The sequence below is a fragment of the Tachypleus tridentatus genome, chromosome 10 (genome assembly GCF_004210375.1).
Source record: "Tachypleus tridentatus isolate NWPU-2018 chromosome 10, ASM421037v1, whole genome shotgun sequence".
Classification (NCBI taxonomy): Eukaryota; Metazoa; Arthropoda; class Merostomata; order Xiphosura; family Limulidae; genus Tachypleus; species Tachypleus tridentatus.
In genome coordinates, this window is record NC_134834.1 from 90,711,799 (window position 1) to 90,734,062 (window position 22,264).

At 34.0% G+C, this 22,264-nt stretch overlaps 1 long non-coding RNA gene across 3 annotated transcripts in view; it reads right to left on the minus strand.

Moving 5' to 3' along the window:
• LOC143228143 (uncharacterized) overlaps positions 1-22,264 on the minus strand; it is a 93,344-nt gene that overhangs the window by 13,643 nt on the left and 57,437 nt on the right. For all 3 annotated transcript variants that reach the window (XR_013015216.1, XR_013015214.1, XR_013015215.1), the window contains one exon: positions 9,801-9,892. This is a non-coding gene — a long non-coding RNA (uncharacterized LOC143228143). The remainder of the gene's footprint in view (positions 1-9,800; positions 9,893-22,264) is intronic.

Sequence of the window (22,264 nt, forward strand, 5' to 3'; positions counted from 1 at the left end):
GCTATTACGAGCTATGTCTTGTTTCAATGTAATGACATTTGAAGCCGAATGGTTTACTTTCGTAATCATAATTTTACCTTAAAAAGGAGGGCGTTACTTCAGATTAGTTTTGGATCTGTTTCACATCTAAACACTCTGCACTTTTCGATGTTTCCGTGGGCAAATACTGAAGATTATTTCCTTTGAAATGGTCTATTCTTTGCCTCTTTATTATTTAACAGTGTTAACTTTTTTTCGAAGGAGTCATAAAACTTATTCTAAACAAATTTCCAATCCATGATGGAATTGCACTGTATAATCCCGTTTGAAACAAACACACAAATGGAAAATATGTTTGTCACCCGTAGCCCCACAACTGACATCTATGGGTACTGCATTAACACGATAACTCCTTCTTATTAAGTACAACTAACATTTCGTTTACGCAACCGTTTTGGACCTTGGAAATACTAGCAACAAACTGTTTAAGATTAGTTTACATTCTTTAATGGTTAAACAGATAATACACATTCAAAGTTTCTTTAGTGTTTTTGATGAAACCTATGAAATATGTTTTAAATTAGCACTTGTGTAAAATATCCCTAAACTCGTCGTTAGATCAAGTAATAACTAAATATCTCTCTTCGATATACTTCTTTATAAGATTGTTTAAAGAATTATGTTATAGACTTGTTCATTGTGTACACTCGTTTTGACTCGACAATAAAAGCACAAACATATCAATTTTATCGACAGTCCGCATTGACCACATTCTTTGATTGTAGCTCTACCTTCTTTGGTATTAAATAATTTAAACCTTTCCCTATTCCATGTGATTTTCTTGATTTATCGACCCCAGATTCAGTCACAACACACATGTGATAAAATACAAGCGTTTCTCAAGTTGTCGTTTTTTTAATTTAAATTTTATTAGAAATGGCATACTGCACGTTTTTCATATGGATTAAAATGTATTTTCAATACATATTGACGTTTCAGATTAAAAAGGGTAAAATAAACTTTGCTTCTAAATGTAAGTCCAAATATAATTTCCTGGCTGAAATTGAAATTCTTAGAGCGCTCTGGCACAGCTGTAATTAAGATTCTGTGCATTGAATTTTACACAGTGTCTATTTATTGGGATTTTTTAAATATAATGAAATATAAAACAAAATGAATTTTTCTTAACGAAAGAAGCACATTTGAACTCGTGTGATTTAGAGTATACGATGTTATTAGTTTTTTAAAGTAAGTCTCTGGGCACGCAATCTTGTAAACATAACTTACCGAAAATCAAGAAAAACGTTGTGCTGTGTTGAAATTTAATTGTATAACTCACCAAGGTAAACAAAAGGATTATACGGGTGAAAGTTATATAATTTCAATATCACATAAACGAATAATATAGGCTGGGCATGACCAGGTGGTTAAAGCACTTGAATCGTAATCCGAGAGTCTCGTAACACTAAGCATGTTTGCCTTTTCAGTCGTGGGGGCGTTATAACGTGACGCTCAAGCCCATTAGTCGTTGGTAAAAGAGTAGCCCAAGAGTTGACGTTGGGTGGTGATAACTAGCTGCCTTCCCTCTAGTCCTACACTACTAAATTAGGAACGGCTAATGCAGATAGCCCTCGTGTAGCTTTACGCGAAATTCAAACCAAACCAATATCACCAAAGAAGACAAACCACCCCAATCTACATGATAAGTTAAAGGTAATTAAAGATGTATCATTTATAAAACTGCTTTCCCCCGTGCAGCACATAAGTAAATTTATCATACATATAAAACATTTATCAGAGATACTAACACACCAAGTAAAATTTAATTAATTCACTAATTGTACAATAACACTAGAAACTGGTTTCAATCTCTAAGTAAAGGAAATGTCATGTAACATTGTATCGTAACTTGAAGTAAGTAATTAAAAGGCTGTACGCAATTGCTTCCTATCCGTACTCAACTCCTGATGCGCATCGTTAATGTAAAACTGGAATATTCGCATTTTGTAACGAATGACGAATTTAGTCAAAAGTCTGTACATTACTGAACAACTACGAGCACAGGAACTGAGAAGAGTGGTTACGAAATATGCAACGCTCAGTGAAAACGTCTTTATGAAACAAGATAAAGTGAAAATAAATTAGTGCTGTTTACAGAAAGACGTTTAAAGGGCAAATACAAAAGAACAAATCTACGGTGAAAGGAGAAGTGAACTTCAGAGGCTGCTTGTTTTGTCCCAAGTATCACAGAAGAACTTCTTTATTGGAAATATTTGCTCGAGGCACTATACATCATGTTCAATTATACATTTTTTATCTTCTTTAGAATACTTGTGATTGCAAGTATTCTACAGAATTGAGTACAAATTAAAATAACATTGAAAACCAATTTTTAATATTTATATATTTGTCGTACATAGGGCCTGGCATGGCCTAGCGCGTTAAGGCGTGCGCTTCGTAACCTGACGGTCGCGGGTTCGCGCCCGAGTCGCGCCAAACATACTCGCCCTCCCAGCCGTGGGGGTGTTATAATGTGACGGTCAATCCCACTATTCGTTGGTAAAAGAGTAGCCCAAGAGTTGGCGGTGGGTGGTGATGACTTCCCTCTAGTCTTACACTGCAAAATTAGGGACGGCTAGCACAGATAGCCCTCGAGTATCTTTGTGCGAAATTCCAAAAAAAACCAAAAAAAAAAACCTTGTGTACATTTATGAGGTAGTGATGCTAGAGTAGAAGTGTATTACATAGTAGTTCCAAGTACAATATTTTATCCAATCTAATCGACTGTAGTTGCCCAAAATCAGATCATACATTATACATAGTAAACTAACAAGAAAGTACTTATATCTTACTTTTAAGCTCCAACTACACGATTTTAAATATTAAATACCTTTTGAATATAGGCAATCCGCGTCAACAGCCAAGAGTTGTGTGTTTTTAAGCTGTCCTCAGAGTAGCCTACACATATTACTTAACAGCCTAGAACATTTTGCTGCTAAGACGAACATAAATTTTATATTTTCATTGTTTTTCCAGTTTGCCGTATGAATAATTTTATCTTACAATGTCGGTATTTGTACGTAACGCATATAATACATCCAAAAATGATGTTAACAAAAATTCCTACTTTGGTGATGACTAGCTCCTTCTCTCTAATCCTACACTGCTAAATTAGCGACGGCTAGCGCAGATAGCCCTCTTGTAGCTTTGCGCGAAATTCAAAAAACAAATAAGTTCAAAAACAAGAATGTGATATAGATATCAACACTTTTCCAAGCTTGATAAAAGAGGAAGTTACCACACAGTGTTGAGTTTGTACGGTAAAATAATGTGAGAACAAATCAGTCTGGTACCTGAGTGTAGTGGAACGAATGAGTACTTATGGCGTGCTCTACCCTAGGCTGTTTAGCCTGGCCGGATGGTTAAGGCGGTCGACTCGTAATCGAAGGGTCGCGGGGTCAAATCCCCTTAACACGAAACATTCTCGCCCTTTCAGCCACCAGGACATTAAAATGTGACGGTCAATCCCATTATTCGTTGGTAAAAGAGTATCCCAATAGTTTGCGGTAAGTGGTGATGTCTAGCTGCCTCCCCTTCTATGGACGTCTAGCGCAGATAGCCATCGTTTAGCTGTGCGCGAAATTCAAACCAAACAAAACCAAAACCAAAAGGCTATTTCTCTCATTAAGATAATAATATTATAAGGCATTCTATTGAAACTACACTATTACTACTTTTACCGAGATTTCACGATAGTAAATTGACACTATGCAGCGATGAATTACTCTACTAATAGACTAAGATAATTGAAATCTACATATTTACCATATCTTTACGCTATCACTGTGTCGAACCACTGTGATATATGTGTATTATCTGTTTCATAAGATACGCATGTGACATATTGTACTTTGAATTTAGGTTAATGCATTGTGTATGAGATCGTGTATTCCCTACATACATGACATTTTGTCACCAAAAGCTGTTTCTTACTTATTGAGATCATTACTATTGATAACATCTGTGAGTAACATATTTGTGTATTTTCCTGACCATTATACGTCATAGCTAGTTATATGACATTTAGTTTAATTCAAACATGATTCAGTTCGAGTTTCCAAGAAAACAATTGTTTATTTTGTTGTTTTTGTTTTTCGCACAAAGCTACTCGAGGACTATCTGTGCTAGCCGTCCCTAATTTAGCAGTGTAAGACTAGATGGAAGGCAGCTAGTCATCACCACCCACCGCCAACTCTTGGGCTACTCTTTTACCAACGAATAGTGGGATTGACCGTAATATTATAGTGCCCCCACGCCTGAAAAGGTGAACATGTTTGGCGCGACGGGGATTCGAACCCGCAAATTAGGAGTCGCACGCCTTAACGCGCTTGGCCATGCCGGGCCCCAAAAAAACAAAGAAATAAAAAGTTTAAAAATGAATATTTCTATTGTTTCTACTCTATGACTAAAAATAAGGACAATTTTTATAAAAATTATGTGTTATGATTGGCACCGATTTTTTACTGACAAATCTCTCGATATATTTTCGTATAGTATACAACGGTATTAGGGTATTCTAAATATTAAAACTTAAATATAACACATAATTTCGATACATAAGAATGCCTTAGTCATATATAACGTAATAAAATTATGCTTTTTACTATTTAGCAGTTTAAACTGGCGACTCGTTCTTTTGATTTCAAAAGTTTCTTTCTAATATACCAATCAAAGTTTTGTATTCTAAAGAATATAAAAGGATTAAGGCGTACGGGTTTGAAGTACCTACTATGTATCAAAGAGAAATATCTGTCAGTGTTTTGTGTGTAATAAAAGCCAAGTATTAATAACTTCTGGTCAAAAGTGAACAAAGCAGCCTGTAAATTAATAAAGTCACATTTGTAAAAAAAAACAAAACAAGGCTTACAATAAGCACGTAAAAGTCATAATTCATTGCACACAAAAGAACTGAAACTTATAATGTAATAAAGTATTGAATGATTAATTAGTTACTTTCTCTGTTAAACACTACCCGAAATGTGAAGTAAGTGATAATAGCCAGAGTACTTGGGCCCGGCATGGCCACGTGGGTTAAGGCATTCGACTCGTAATCTAAGGGTCGCGAGTTCGAATCCCCGTCGCACCAAACATGCTCTCTCTTTTAGCCGTGGGTGCATTATTATGTGACGGTCACTCCCACTATTCGTTGGTAAAAAGAGTAGCCCAAGAGATGGCGGTGGATGGTGACGACTAGCTGCCTTTCCTCTAGTCTTATAATACTAAATTAGGGACGATTAGTGCAGATAGCCCTCATGTAGATTTGCGTGAAATTCAAAAAAACAAACAAGCAGAGCATTTTAAACTTTGTAATATTAAGGAATATATAATTCAAAGAAATAAAGAGTATGTCATCACGTTGAAACTATATATCTAGGAGTAATAAGCAATTTTGGACACAAAAGTCGTAAATTGTTGGAGTTTATAATTTCTAGAAAAATGATTTTATAAACTGAGAAAAGGAGTTTGTTCCATAAAACGTATTAAGCATATTGACATATGAGCATATTAAGTTTTAATTAATTGAAACTAAGCGGAAAACTACACAATGGATTAACCCTTGATGACGAGAAAACCTACTTATAGAGAAAAATATATATGTTAAAACCTTTCGTGAATCTGACGATGACCGAAGAAGGTCGAAACGTTGTTCGCTCCTCTACATAGAGCTTTCTCTACCCATACCAGCTGATTTTACATATAATGGGTTAACCCTACTCTACCTACCGCGCGTATCCAAACCAGATTTCTTGCGTTATGAGTCCGACAACATCCTGCTGTGGTACTGGAAGATTGAATTTTAATTCTGCCACAGTATCACTCATTTGGTATTTGTGTATCTAAACTGTACTTATTTTTTATACGCTAAGAGAAAATTATACATTCTCATATTTTTGTTTAGAGTCGGAGGCCAAAATGTTGTTTTTAATGTATATTTATGTTTCGGTTCCTCCTGTTTATCTAATCTCTTAATCTTTTATAACTCTGAAATCTCAAGAAACGGGTTTCAATTATGTTCGTGTTTAGAGTAAAAGATGCCTGGCAATTATGTTTTTGCTGAAAAACAGTGTGTTCATGATTAACCATGACATTTCTTATTTTGCTCGTTAGAACAGCGGATTATTTGTCATTAAAACATACATAAAATTGTTGGCTCATAAGTTCCCAAAATAATTATAAATATTCTTTTTCGAAAACATTATAATATCTTGCAATTAAAATTTGTCTCATAAGGAATACAAAAATGACGCTCGTATAATAACCGTAGTAAGCACATCAGCAAAGTCTAGCTTTGATACTTTCAGGTCAGTCCATTTTAACTCATTTGAGAACAAATTTATTTCCCTAATTTTCGCAAGAAAATACACAATATTTGAATACTTTTGTTACGTCAGAAACATTTATCACAATAGATTCAAAAATCAATGGCCCATCCATTAAAATAGTTTCATTTGGAGTTTCGATTTAATTATTACTTAATATACAGTTTGCATCACATTTCTTAGGCTATTATGCATTCCTTTCGGAAAGTACGAAGTTCACACATTTAAAGGAGTTTGCCGAAGTGTTTTATGCATAGTTCAAGTAAAAGGGGAATAAACACAACAAAGGAAAGGAAAGTTTTGAATTTTTCAAAGACAACTAAGTTTAAGGAATACAGTCTATAATTTATCTAAGTGCTTTAAGTTCTAAACTTTTTAAAATCTGTTATAATTTACATTAATAAACTATTAAGTTAAAGGGAATCTGCTTTTTGTTTTATTCTGTTTGTAATGAAGCATTGACTTAGAATTATTGTTACAATTCCAAGATTAAACACTTATTTACCATGGTTGTGGAATAATTATATTATCTAAATATATTATTTGTTATAATTAATTATAACATTACATAGAACATGAAAAAAAGAAAAGAAACAACGCAGCTCTAATCTGACGGAAGTAAAACGCAAATTGTGTTGGGTTACACCATCTATCCATCGAGTTTAACGTCACTTTCGCAGGTTTAACGTTCTTAATAAAATAAAAAAAGGAAGGAAAACAGCAGATGTGGTTGCTCTACCCCACAATCTCCAACATTTTTACCACTTTTCGCTGTTTGTAGCCAGATGCGAGAAGATGGCTGCTCGAAAAAAAATCAGTAAAAAGGAATAAATGATTTGAATACAATGCATCAATTGGAGAAAGAGTAAAACAATTCCAGATCCCATAATGACGTTTGGACAGAAATACCACGATGTTAAGGTATTACCACGCCCAATCTAAATTGTTAATATATCTCCAATCGTCCACCCGTATACATAGTTTTTTTTTTAATTATGCCATATTTATTTATATCTCGTCCATAACACAAACGTCACAGAAGATATACAAAATATTAGTTTTCTAATTGAGTTATCAATTGTTAACAATTGTGTGCTTAATTTGTATGATGGCAAGAGCCTTCCTATTTTTTTTTTACCAATATTTTACCGAAGTATTTTTTCTCTCGTTTGTTTCATACGTTATGGTGTGAATACTAACGACAAATGCCAATTCTTATGTCGTATATATTTCACTCCATACCTTTTCTGTTTTCATATGCTATAGTACAACAATGATACATGTTAATTCTCATGTATTATATTTTTCACTCCATGCCGTTCTTTTTCTTTTACATATGATATGATACTAATAACAATAAATGTCAATTCTCATGTTTTATATTTTTCAAACCGTATTTTATCTTTCGTACAAAATAGTCCTAATCATAATACAGATTGGTACGTTAGGCAGACATAAGGAGTCCAAAATAGTGTTTATTTGAATTTTGATCAAAGCTACTTCAGGAATATCCGTGCTAGTCGTCTTTAATTTTGATATGATAAACATTTGGGTTACTATTTAACTATCAATAATGTGATTGATCGTAACATTATAACGTCCCGAAGGCTAAAAGACGAATATGTTCGGTTAACACGATTCAAATACTCGACTCGGAGATCGCGTTGCAAGTGTGCTATCCACCAGGTCATGTCAAGGTCCTTCGACGAATTTACTATTATATATCTATTTTAACATCTATGTTCCTTTTAGTTAACTTTCTATTTAGAAATATACGTAACTCATATCATTAAATCTGTATTGGGAAATTTCCGCTTATTCACTAAAATTATAGAAGATTCTCGAATGTAAAGTCAACAATACAAGTGTGTATGTAAAACACTAGTATAACATATATGTTGTTGTGCAAGCTGAACTTTGTCGGAACTCTCCTCGCCCCTAAAAATATATCCAATGGGAGACACCAGGAGACACTATATATTATAGTTTAGCTATAGTTGGGGTGTCATAAGCATTGGAAGCTATAACTGTGATTAATACTTCATAATTGGTAATTTGACCAATAACGTTTATAAATTTCAAACATTACAAGCCATTTAACTTCAGCAGATACACATCGCATATTATTATTTTTACTAAGATATTATATAACTTCAGCGGCGAAAACCCGACGCGTGATCAACGAATAATGCAAAGGTAGCTAGCTCTCTGTTAAGTAAATTGTACCTATATCAACTGAAATTAATCCGCTTATCGTGAACACTCGATAAGATATCATGGAAGTTTCGGACCAGAAAGATGACTCAGTATTGTTTGTAAATTTGTAAAGAGTTTGTACAAAGATCATTATTTGTAATAACGATTATTTTAAATTGTATTATCGTTTGTATATTAAAATATATTTGTGTTATAAAAAAACGAACTATGTGTATCAATGTTGTTTGCAAATATCATAAATTGGATACATATCAACATTTATTTAACTTCTGAATTAAATTACAATTTACCTTAATTTCAGACTATTTTAAATCGTAGTACGTAAAAATCCTGATGATAGTAACATACGGTTTGTTTTGGTTTTTTTTTAATTTCGCACAAAACTACTCGAGGATTATCTGTGCTAGCCGTCCCTAATTTAGTAGTGTAAGACTAGAGGGAAGGCGCCTAGTCATCACCACCCACCGCCAACTCTTGGGCTACTCTTTTACCAACGAATAGTGGGATTGACCGTAACATTATAACGCCCCCACGGCTGGGAGGGCGAGCATGTTTGGCGCGACGGGGATGCGAACCCACGACCCTCAAATTACGAGTCGCACGCCTTAACACGCTTGGCCATGCCGGGCCGGTAACATACGGAGTCCAGGCTAAAACGCCGATCTCTATGTTCGCTCACACTTTAAAGATTTCAATAGAATAATATGGGGAACCTCTACGGGTCTAGAGGTGTATCTGTGTATGTATGTGTGTTTCCTTGCAGCAAAGTCGAGTCAGGCTATCTGCTATGTCCACCGAAGAAAATCCAACCCCTGATTTTAGCGTTGTAAATCCGAATACTTACCGTTATCATAGCTGGTGACAGAAGCCTAAGGGAGTGACTTGGAAAATCCAACCCCTGATTTTAGTGTTGTAAATCCAAAGACTTGTTGTTGTTGTTGTTGTTTTGGAATTTCGCACAAAGCTACTCGAGGGCTATCTGTGCTAGCCGTCCCTAATTTAGCAGTGTAAGACTAGAGGGAAGGCAGATAGTCATCACCACCCACCGCCAACTCTTTGGCTACTCTTTTACCAACGAATAGTGGGATTGACCGTCACATTACAACGCCCCACGGCTGGGAGGGCGAGCATGTTTGGCACGACTCGGGCGCGAACCCGCGACCCTCAGATTACGAAGCGCACGCCTTAACGCGCTAAGCCATGTCAGGCCCTCCAAAGACTTACCGTTGTCCCAGCTGGTGACAGGAGCCTAAGACATGTCTAATTTTCTCTGATGCTTCCCAGGAAGAATTAATACCTGCTTGTAAGGTTTCACTCTGAAAATAAACAAAAGAGAAACCGGAATATCTTAAATACCTGCTTGTAAGGTTTCACTTTGAAAATAAACAAAAGAGAAACCGGAATATCTTAGAAAATTAAGAAGCTATCTTAATTACAAAACTGAATTCTTACATTATTTGAGCTTGGCATATTTAGCGACTCATACATGACCATTGTTAGAAAGAGCTCATTTTTTCAACTATATTCCCTCTTAAATGAAGGTTTGTATTAAACAATGATCAGAACATATTATGGCCACTAATCCAAGTAATAATTGTAACAAGTATTTGCTCTTTGTGCGTCATTTGTAGAACGCTACGCCTAGCTGTTGTTGAAAATACGTAAGGTGTTACAAACATTTTTCAGTTACAATGCCCCCCAGTGGCTCAGCGGTATGTCTGCGGACTTACAACGCTAAAAACCGGGTTTCGATACCCGTGGTGGGCAGAGCACAGATAGCCCATTGTGTAGCTTTGTGATTAATTCAAAACAACAGTTACAAATTTTACTCTCTTTTCACCGTTACGCAAATTTAGATCCTCGTTCCTCATATCTGTGATAAGTAGGGAAACAATTTTTCACATAAACTCACGCCCAAACTACACTTATCTTACAATCATACATTTCCTGAACAAGCTGACTGTAGAATCTTTTATGTATATCGGCGCTAGCAAGAGTTTGGAAACCGACCAATAAAATACATCATTTATTTAATGGACAAGAAGATGGTACAACTTATCCTTTTCAAACATTCTCTGTTCACAGGGTATTTTGGAAAATTCCGTTCACTATCACCCCAGCACAAAATTCCCTTAAGCCGATACTGTAGCTAATGATGAGAATTGTATAGTAACGAAATCATTAAGTTCGATCGTAAATAATATTTCCCAAGATTTATGGAGGCGCATTTAGCCTATGGCTACAATTAAGAAGACCTTTTCATTAGTACATGCTTCAAGACTTTTACGTATAACCGTCATCCAATATGGCTTTTATATGTTATTACAAAATAAAGATATTATTACATATACATTATTTAAAAAAAAACAACAGTTCTCTTGTGCAGTAATATAAATACAACTAACACTTTCTTAACGATTAAGCTGCTTCGTGAGATTGATATTCAAATCCTAAAAACCTATTTAAATTAACTTTGAATTTTCGGAGCATTTTCAAAGTTCTAACTCCCACTTAAATTCATGTCACTTCCCACCCACCCCCAGACTCAAAGTTAGATCTGAAGGCTTGTAACGTTAAAAACTAGGTTTCGATACTCGTGGTAGGCACAGCACAGATAGCCAATTGTGTAATTTTGTGCTCAACAACAAAAAACAACTATGAAGTTTAAGTTAATTTATTATTATTTGTGTTTTTAAGGAGCCATTTAAATTAAAATTCCTCTAAACTAGATATATATTTTCATTTAGAATATTAGAGTATTAAAATGTCAAATAGTTCTATTTATTGTATGTTAAACTACAGTAGATAATTAATTTCCTTTCACCAAAAAAGGTTTTATATTCCTGAAAACTATATTTATTACAGTTTTTGTCTGAAGGCAAAGTGTTTTTTTTCATGTTCACTTTGAATCTGTATTTCATAATGCCACAAAATCTTGTCTTCTTCCCGTTGCCGCATAACTATATCTTTGTGTTGCTACATAACCTGTACTCCAAAAGTGCGGTAACTAAACATTGAACGTGTGTACAATTTAACAGATATGTATTCAACATATTCATTACAATAATGAATTTATTAATTGCTTAGAAAGAAAAATTTAAATAGAATGAAACAAACCCTTAACTTATACTTAACGTATAGGTGTGGCTTATATTTTCATACTCCTATTAATAATGAGTCTTTCTGACAGTGAATTGTTTTGGAAAGGAAAAGATTTAACTTGCGCGAAGTTGGGTGTATAAACCATTCAATCTTCTTCAATGGCACTCGACTCGTCATTCGAGGGTCGCGGGTTCAAATACCCGTCTAACCAAACATGCACGCCCTTTCAGCCGTGAAGTTACGATCGATCCCACTATTCGATGGTGAAAGAGTAGCCCAAGAGTTAGCGGTGGGTGATGATGACTAGTTATCTTCCCTCTAGTCTTTCACTGCTAAATTATAGGCAGCTAGCGCAGGTAGTCCTCGGGTGCCTTTGCACGAAATTCAAAACCAAACCAATTTTCCTCATTTATATGTATATAAAGTTCCAATGGGTGTCTGGCTTAGTCTGCAATATCAAAGTATTCGTGATGTGTTTATGGGTTCTAACGTGAGGTTAACAGACTAGTTATTTTATTTATTAAACAGCATATTCAGCTAATATCTGTGTACACAGAGATCGACGTATTTTTAATATTTTTAACAGACAAACTGTCATGGGAATAAATAATCATAGTTTGATGAAGTTTCAGTCCTCAATACTCTTTCAATAAAGTCTGGTGTGTTAAATCATAACATGAAATAACACATAACTGAAATACATGATAACTTCAATATTTATGCGAGACATATTCGTAAATCTACAGAAGTTTCAAAAATATGATTTATATGAAACTGTGTTCTTAAAAGTTTCTTAAATAAAGTCATTGGTGAAATTATGTTGTGAATTGACATCTGTTATACTTATATTAGCGGTCATTTGTAAGTCAATAAAAAAATTTGGGATATGTAGTACAAATTATTTGCAACATGTGATTAAAAAGGCGCCAACTAGGAAGCTCTTTTAAAACTGTCTTGACCAGAATGGTTTTTATAACAAATAACATCATTATTGTTAAGATAGAATGCAAATATACCAAGCACTTTCAAACTGAGAAATGCTTATTACGTTAAACATTTACATATGTAACTTATATAACGAGACAGATTCTATGGATATCATGAACAGCTTATCAAACAACGTCTGTAACCTTATATAGGAAACATTAAAAATTCAGTACTTGGTTAGTCCATTTTGAACTCTTAAAACCTCCACAAGAGGACATTGGATGCTGCTGTCTGTGAAGTTATTGGTGTAATCCACTATAATTTCATCGCAGCTTGATGCTATAAGGCACTATAACTCAGTTACAGTAGCTGGTTGACGAATGGTGGTTGGTAATTTTTCAGCTAAGCTCCGTCCAACAGCTCTCAGTGGGATTATAATTTTAAAACTTTGGTATCCATGGCAACCTTGTAACATCCTCCTGTTTGAGAAAATTTTGCATAATATGCACACTGTTGACAGTGGCATTGTCATTCTGAACCACAAAGTTATTGCCATACTTTGCCCAAGCATACTGAACATATATCATCTCCACTTGATGCCTGTAGAAGACACCATTAACATTTCCCTCAAGTATATGAAGAGCAGTTTTCCATTACGATGAATAGCTGTCCAAATATGTACTGCACCACCTCCTGCATGTTTTCTATGAAAAAACTGTCTTTCCTCATCTGTTCTTTAGGCAAACAACGAGTGCTAACCTTACCATAAGATTTAGCAAGCCGGAAACAAGGCTCTTCGGATAAGATGATACGTTGCCAGGGTCTTAACTGTAAGTTGGAAAATAACACGTTGACGGCGATGAATGTTGGGGTATATCGGTTTACAATAGTCCTTATTAAATGACTTTCTTTAATCAGCCTCTTATTCACCGTTCTTCTTGATACCCTGGAATAAATTTGTTCATATCATTCCTATTAAAATACTTCTTTTGACCCTGACATGTTGACCTGATCAAAACACGGTCATCTTTGGTAGTGGTTTCGGGGTCTACCTCTAACCTTTCCTAAAACAACGTTTCTTTAGTTTGATGACGCTTTAGGATTCTAGATACAATACACTAGGAGTAAGTCACTGCTACGGCAATGTCCGTTTGTTTTAAACTATTTCTGGACAGTCGAACAATGTGTCGTCTTATTTCTTCTGGCATGTGACGAGGCACAGCTCTACACCAAATAAAGAGAAATTGCCGCCAAAACAAAGTGTTGCTCTGTTTCGATAAATACCAAATGTACGTCCTTTTATACAAAACAGCATGTGCTTTGACAATCAGTTTCTAAAAAGAACTTATATAAATTAGAATAACAACTCCTATACATTTGTCCGATTATAAGCTACCTTCTCTGTTACCACTCAGGCATTTACTGAATAGCTACTCCATACATGTAGAAAATAACACCAATATAGAAAAGTATGTAAACATTTTTGGTCAATAATATTAATTCCACATAAATGTTGTTGTTTTTTTTCAATGTTAAAAATAAAACAACTTTAGCTATATAATATTCTGTGTAAGGCTCACATACAGCCTTTATGGATTAACACTGTATAAGAAACTTTATATCAGATTTATAGCGCGTCAGCCATTTTATTAATAATGCACCTTCTATCTCCTTTACAGAGTAAGCCTTGCTAACATTACGTAATACTAATAGTTTTAGGCTTCGCTCATACGTTTAAAATCTAAAATTATATTTCAAACTTTGTTTAATGAAGCTCATAAAACCCTTAGAAGATTCATAGCAAAGATTTTCTTTATTCATTACAATGTAGTTTTTTTTTCCGAAGATTAAAGAATAAATCGTATTAGCACCTGTATTATTGAACACCTGAAAACTGTTCTTAATAACTCGGATGTGTAATGTTACCAATGGCTTAGGTAACACCTAAAAACGAAACCTGATAAACTTCTGTTTTATGACTCATCGTATCAGAAAGCTTCTAGACCAATGGAGTTTAATAATGCAGCGTGGTATTTTTTAGCTTGTTCCTAATTATCACTACATCTTAAATTACTTTTAAAAATGGGCAAAACACTCGAGTAAATGCGTTTGTCACGAATGAAACTTCGAAGCCTACAAAGCATTGTGTTTGTGTATTTCCTAAATCATAATCTAGATCTCTCTCAAGCACAAAACCTGATTTACGTTCTCTAACTTTCTAATATAGAAAAGTTATTGAATTTATTTCAGACAGCTATCATAAAAACATTATAGAAACATAAATGAAAAATAACTAAATTCAAGAAAAATGTGATCAAATTTTAATTAAACATATCTCAAGCCACATACAAATATGTTTTAATAATTTTATTTATTAAAACCAATTTAATAAAAGCTTGTAGCCCTAATGTTTTATCTATTCCAATTAACCTCAACGGTTGGGTCTATTTTTGTAAATATTTACTGTTTAACCAAAGATACTGAAAGAACACCATAGTCTAAGAGTAAAACTGTTAAAATAACAAGCAATTAATATTACAAGCGAAAATAACTTGTCTCCAGTATAGTATGGTATTTTTAATTGTAATTATTACTGTTATTATTTGTTCCTCATGATAGTGAATAAAATGTAACTGTCTATTTTCTTAATTAACATATTTAACTTCGTTTAAACAAAAAGGAACGAGTTATATTACAAGCATTAAAATTATCGATCACCTATGAAATAAAAGTTTTAAAGCATCGGAGATTTTGTGTTAAAATTCAACAGCTTGCTGATGCAATATGATGTTTTATAGAGGGCGACATAGCAAGTATATAATCATATATATATATATATATACAATACATTTTCCAAGTTTCCATGAAAGGATATACCAAAGCTTTCAAAGGAACTTTTTTGTACTTTCTATTTGGTTCAAGATCGAAACTTTGAATTATAAGTAAACATTGGTACAAAAAAATAAAATAAAACGACGTATGTGGTTTGATCCCACATACATTTTAATACGTCTCTGTTTGTTCCACCCACTTATGTATTCACATTTCTCTTATTTGACAGTTACCATACTTATACACAATATTTTCTGTATCACTTACCACGTGTGTTATATATTCTACTTTCTTTCTGGCGGTAACAACATTCCATAAACAGAAAAATTAGTAAGATAAATAAAGTGAAAGTTGGTGGAAGCTAAACCTTCATGAGTGCACTTGTAACATATGTTTCTTATTTTTCATATTTATTAGAGTTGCTTTACCGCAAGAGTAGGGTAGGTGGAGGGAAATGACAAATCTTGCCCACTGAGAAATATTCCACCTGTTCACCTATGGTTGTTCTCTTCCTTTTTTCTCCACTTCATCTGTCTATGTTTTGTTCTCTTCTTTCTGTTATTCCTATGAATGCACAACAATTACCTATGACGATTGAAACAAGCTTTACAACAATGGATGCTACAAAGTCTGAAATACATCTTCTATGATGTTTCTACACACTTTAAAACTGAGAAGAGCACTTAATATATGAACCTCTTCTGAGAACTCCACTTTCCTACCAATGTGTGTATCGCAAGCATTCGACATCAGAACCCCTTGCATAGCCATACATCAAATCTGTCCGCGCACGCATTCAAAACAGAAAATTTCAAATGTTTTAGCATCAGTTCGTATCCTCAAATATTGTACTCTAACTTGTATACACTAGTAATAAATTGGAATTGCAAATGGAACATCATAAATGCAAAATTTTATAAAGGAAAGTTTCCCCTTCACTATTTCTTGATTAGTACTGATAGTAATTCTCGTACTGACCTCGCTTCAGACCACAAAAATTCACGTGCTTTATCGTTGAAAAAAACGTTCAATTTAATATATATATTTTTTCCGTTATTATCTTTTCCGTGCATGAGATAAAATTCGCGTAAAGATGTTGAGTTATATTTAGTGTGTTTTGTGTTGTTGTTACATCAAATTTGTAACCTGGCACAGTTTCGTTTATTCAGTGCGTGCCTTAACGATAGCAGTGTTTAACTACAGTTTGGAGCGCGTGCCGTAATCACATTATTGATTATTCCAAAGCACGTTACAAGGCTAAGTTCGCGAGTAATTTCATACAGATCAGCTAATGAAACACAATAAATTGTACTCCAAGTTATTTTACCGCTGAGCGAACGTGTTCAAATAACATTCAACAATCTTCCTATACCACGATGCCATTAAAATCACATATTGCATATTCTCGTGTTTTCCTGTCCAAGCATTAAGCGCATTTTTATTTTAAAGCTATATAACAAGTTAATTTCTTTTCATAAAGCACGTCGTTTCATTTCCTAAGTAGAATATATTTTTCATAATATCTAGCACTCGTTTTAGATATACAGCAGGATCTAATACAAGTAACGAGATTCATTATTTTTTCAGTATAATCAACAGATGCAGTTTCGGTTTCCATTAAAATATCCAGATGTAAATTTGCAGTAATACAGGAATTGATCCGGTTTCCATTAATAAAGTATAATATGTTATGTTACATTAATACAAGAGTTAATTTCTTTAAAAAACGTTTCAGGTGTACTTTGGAGAATTAATGTCACAATCACTTTTAAAACAAGTGTGGTTTCACACATCTATGAGTGTGAATCCGTACTCTTTGTGAGAAAAAATGACTTCATGCCCACAATAGATTGTTAAATATTAAATAGTAGGCTGAATATGCGACATAAAGTGCCTATTTATAGACAAGTAAAGATGCTAAATATCTATGACGACATATTTAATTCATTCCCTATCTCATTTCTTCTTTTATGTTTTTCAGTTTTACGCAATTTCCGCCTCCAAACTTGTACGAAAGCGTTGAACATTGAAACATTAAACGTACAGTGGTCTTGAAGACTTTACACTATTAAAACTCTTCAGGAAAGATTTATTTCTGAAAGGAAGATTAGTGAAGCTCTCGGTTCAATTCTGATGGAATTCGTAAAACGAAAATACATATTTACGGAGTTTGTATTTTATCATAATCGCATTCTTTCCTAAGAAATAAACCGAATTTACTAACACATTAATGGGACTGCTTGGAATTCTTTAGTACCAACGTATGAGAAATATTAAGTTTATTTTTAAAAGACACTCAAATATAATTATATATCTAGTGAGGGCATATGAAAGGGATTAAAGTTATTCATAACAACCATCAACGTATACTTCTGTTATATTTAGTACCAGAAAAAAAAGAGTATTGCTTCTTTTTAACAACCATCAACGAATAATGCTATTTACAAATTTATTTAGTACCATTAGTACCATAAGAAAGGGATTAGGCTTATTTTTAACAATCATCAACGTATAATTCTATTTACAAATTTAGTACCAGAAGAAAGGATTAGGTTTATTTTTAACAACCATCAACGTATAATTCTATTTATAAATTTAGTACCAGAAGAAAGGTATCAGGTTTATTTTTAACAACCATCAACGTATAATTCTATTTATAAATTTAGTACCAGAAGAAATGGATTAGGTTTATTTCTTTTATTGACCACCCACATGTAAAATATTTATATCTGTCAGTTTCTCTCTTTGACTCAGCGGTGTTTAGCAGTGCAAGAGAAGATGGAAGAGAGCCAATAATCGTCACCCACAGCCAACTCTTGGGCTACTCTTTTACCAACGAAGAGCGGGATTGAACGTCACATTGTAACGCTCCCACGGCTGAAAGGGCGAGCGTGTTTGCTGTAACAGGTTTTCGAACCCGCGACTCTCGAATTACAAGTCAAATGCCTTAAGCAACTGGCCATGCCGGGCCTGCTCAGCAGTGTAAGAAACACTTATTGTAGATATTTCACAATTAATATTCCTATTAATAATATCATGGCTTGAAAATATTAAATTATTGTTAACAAATAAATATATATATATCAGTTTGAGTAAGTTTAAAAGAACTCAAATTATTATTTTCTTATTAATACCAATAGTTCCCTTTAACAACTTGTTATGTCTCGTTCTAACATATTCTCGTGCGTACAAAAACATATATCTTTAAAATAACGTAAGTGGCATGCTTGCATGTTAGTAGAATGGGTGGATCCATGAATGATTACATTTCTCAGTTGTTACACCCACTTAAATAACAAAGACATATATATATATGTATACCATACCAGTTTTACTGACGCCTCTTCACTATTTCGCTTTAAAAAGCATTAAGCAAAGAGGTTATTAAAATTATCTTATAACTATATTTTTCAATGTTAACTCATCTGTAAAATGTGAAAGCTTAAAAGGTTTGGTATAAGTAATTCTATTTCCAGTTAATTCCAGAGGCGTGGCATGGTTAAGGTAGTCGACTCGTAAGCTGCGGGTCGCGGGTTCGAATCCCCGTTACACCAAATATGTTCGCCCTTTCAGCCAAGGGGGCATTATAATTCGTTGGTAAAAGAGTGTCTCAAGAGTTGGCGGTGGGTGGTGATGGCTAGCTGCCTTCCCTCTAGTCTTACACTGCTAAATTAGGGACGCCTATGGCAGATAGCCCTCGAGCAGCTTTGCGCGAAATTCAAAACAAACAAACCCTAGCATTAAAAGATTTGCTTGGATTATTCTTTGGTTCTTCTACGTAAACTGAGTCACCTTATGCCACTAATTTTTATTCGTGATTTCTTCAAGGCAAAATGTATCGAATAATCTGTGGCAGTGTTCTCAGTGTAATTTGTAGAGTAATTTCTAATTAGATGTAAATTGTGTATTTTGTTATTGTATACAGTATATTAAAGTTCCTTTGCAAAATGACAACGAGGTAGACTGAAGTTAGTGGCTATAAATAGTATAATTAACTCCACCCCGTTTACAGTAATTGCCATAATACCTGACCATGTGCTCACGTATGCTTCATGTCTGATAGTGCTAATTACGAGTTATTCTGATTAAGTGGAAGGGTGTTCCTGACTTCGTGACATATTGCAAAGGGTAATTATTGGCTTTGAGACAACCACGTGACTACGGTATACAACTTTCTCTAAATTATATTTAAGTACATTTTTTTTTATAGATTTAATGAAGAAATAAACATATCTTAACGTTTATCGTTCTTTTCGTTTATCCAGTTAAAAAATTCACTCATTTGGATGGTTATGATTAACAGTGGTGGTTTGCGTTGACACGATAATAAAGTTTAATTGTATAAGTGTAATTATACGAGTTATTAACACTAAAAAAATCTGTAAATTTATTGATGTAATTTTAACTACTGGTTCCCACTGAAAAAGTGTGTAAATTTTTGGAGTTAATATATGTAAACGAGTAATAGTGTGTAACTTTTTGGAGTTAATATATGTAAACGAGTAATAGTGTGTAACTTTATTGGAGTTAATATATGTAAACGAGTAATAGTGTGTAACTTTTTGGAGTAATATATGTAAACGAGTAATAGTTCACAATAACATGCTCGCCCTTTCAGCCGTGGGGTTTTTAATGTGACGGTGAATCCCACTATTCGTTGGTAAAAGAGTAGCCCAAGTGTTGGCGGTGGGTGGTGACGACTAGCCGCATTCCCTCGAGTTTTACACTGATAAATTAGGGACGACTAACACAGATAGCCCTCGAGTAGCTTAGCGCGAGATTAAAAAAAGAAAACACAATAGTAAAAAAGAATTTGTTCAACTTTTTGAACACGATTTAAAAATTACCGTTTAATTTACATTTGAAAAACAAATCTTCGAATACCATAGAGAGCACAGAATGCTTTGCAGGTTTCTCAAAAGTATTGTTTGTTTGCGTAAAACTACTGGAGAGCTATCTACGCTAGTTGTCCCTAATTTAGCAGTATACGACCAGAGGTGAGGCAGATAGTCATCTCCACCCACTGCTAACTCTTAGGCTACTCTTTTACCAACGAATAGTGGGATTGACCGTCACATTATAACGCCCCACGGTTGAAAGGACGAGCATGTTTGGTGTGACGGGTAATTGAACCCGCGACCCTCAAATTACGAGTCGAGTATCTTAACCACCTGGCGATGCAGGGCCTATACGAAGGGAAATAAGAATGATATATGTTATAATTTAATAAGGACGAGTCTCCGATTTATTACGTTATGTACGTTGGGTATTACTACTTCAAGTAACCGGAAATTTGAATTTGACCTTAGTAGATAATTGAATGTTAATATGTATGACATTTATGTTGTTTGCCAACAAGATTAATGCATAAAATTTCCTTTATTAACATAAATATATTTTAATACACAAACATAAAAACAATACAATTTATAATAATGATTATTACTTATAGTTATTACAAATGATGGTTTATATACAATAATTTTTACACGTTTACATGTCCTCCGCTGGTACAGCGGTGAGTGTACGAATTTACAAAGCTAAAATCAGGGGTTCGATTCCCTTCAGTGGACTCAGCATATAGACCTATGTAGTTTTGCTATGAAAACACACACAAATAAACTATACTGTGTCTTATACCCTCTTTAGAACTGAGTATTTTACCGACGATCCAAGTCCGTGACTATCAAATTAATTCTGAGTTGATATTTTTGCACCTCGCTTAAGCTAATGACGTCTTTCTTGGCTAGCCCCACACCGGTTAGAAGTTCACTTATTATCGAAAAATATATTTAATATTCCCGTAGAAACAATAACGTTCGAAGTAATTCACTGAAATTGAATGGGTTGTAAATGATCGAATTCTGTAAAGTCTAATAAAATTCTTCCTTTTTTCTCTCGGCCAGCCGTTTTTATAAGAATCACGTGATTTTCTCAAGGCTTAAACAATATTCTAGTGCGTTTTCGTGAACAAATAATGTTTTTTCACACTTTCAAGAACGTTCTATAAATTTGTGAAACAAGCGAATCTTGCGTAATACACAGTCAAGAATATACGTCCCTTGAAAAAAAAAGAAAGCCATAGAGAAACAAGCGTAGACATTAAAATAGATGTACAACAGTAAATCTGTTGCAGACATTTCATATTTTCACACATTAAATATCCGACTGGAAATAGTCAAGGAGGAAACATTAGATACATCCTTTCTATACTTTGTTTAACCATTGCATAGATCACGTGGAATAAAGGCATAATGACAGTGATGCATGCTGCTTAATGAAGGTATTAGTATTCATATTGGTTGAACTTAAAATGCATCTCTAAGACCGTTAAACCAGAAGGGAGATGCAAACACCATGTCAGAATGATTAATTTAACGCTAGCTTCAGTGTAAGAATGAGAGCTTCAAAACAAACACTTGTGTACTATATCTTATCAATGAAATAAAAACCATATAACCCTGAAGAAGAAAGGTCCACCTTTCGAAACGCTCGGGTTATAAGGATTTTATTTATTTTCAATCATTCTTGAACTTACATGTTTTTTTTCTTAATGTGTCGAATATATTAGCAATGGTATTCAAGCTGTATGTGTGTACATAACAATAGAGAAATGTTACTCGTGACTCTATAAGTTTAATTAATCTAGCTGCCAGGAAAGAAAAATCAATATTTGTATTTACGTACTCTCTTTATGTAGAGACGGCGCTTTCGTATTTCTAAGAATTAAAATTTGTTTTTCCTTCTATTCATATTGTGGAACCATAACAATCAAGTTATAGCTGCCTATAATAATGCTATCGAAATTGATATAATTATGCAATACA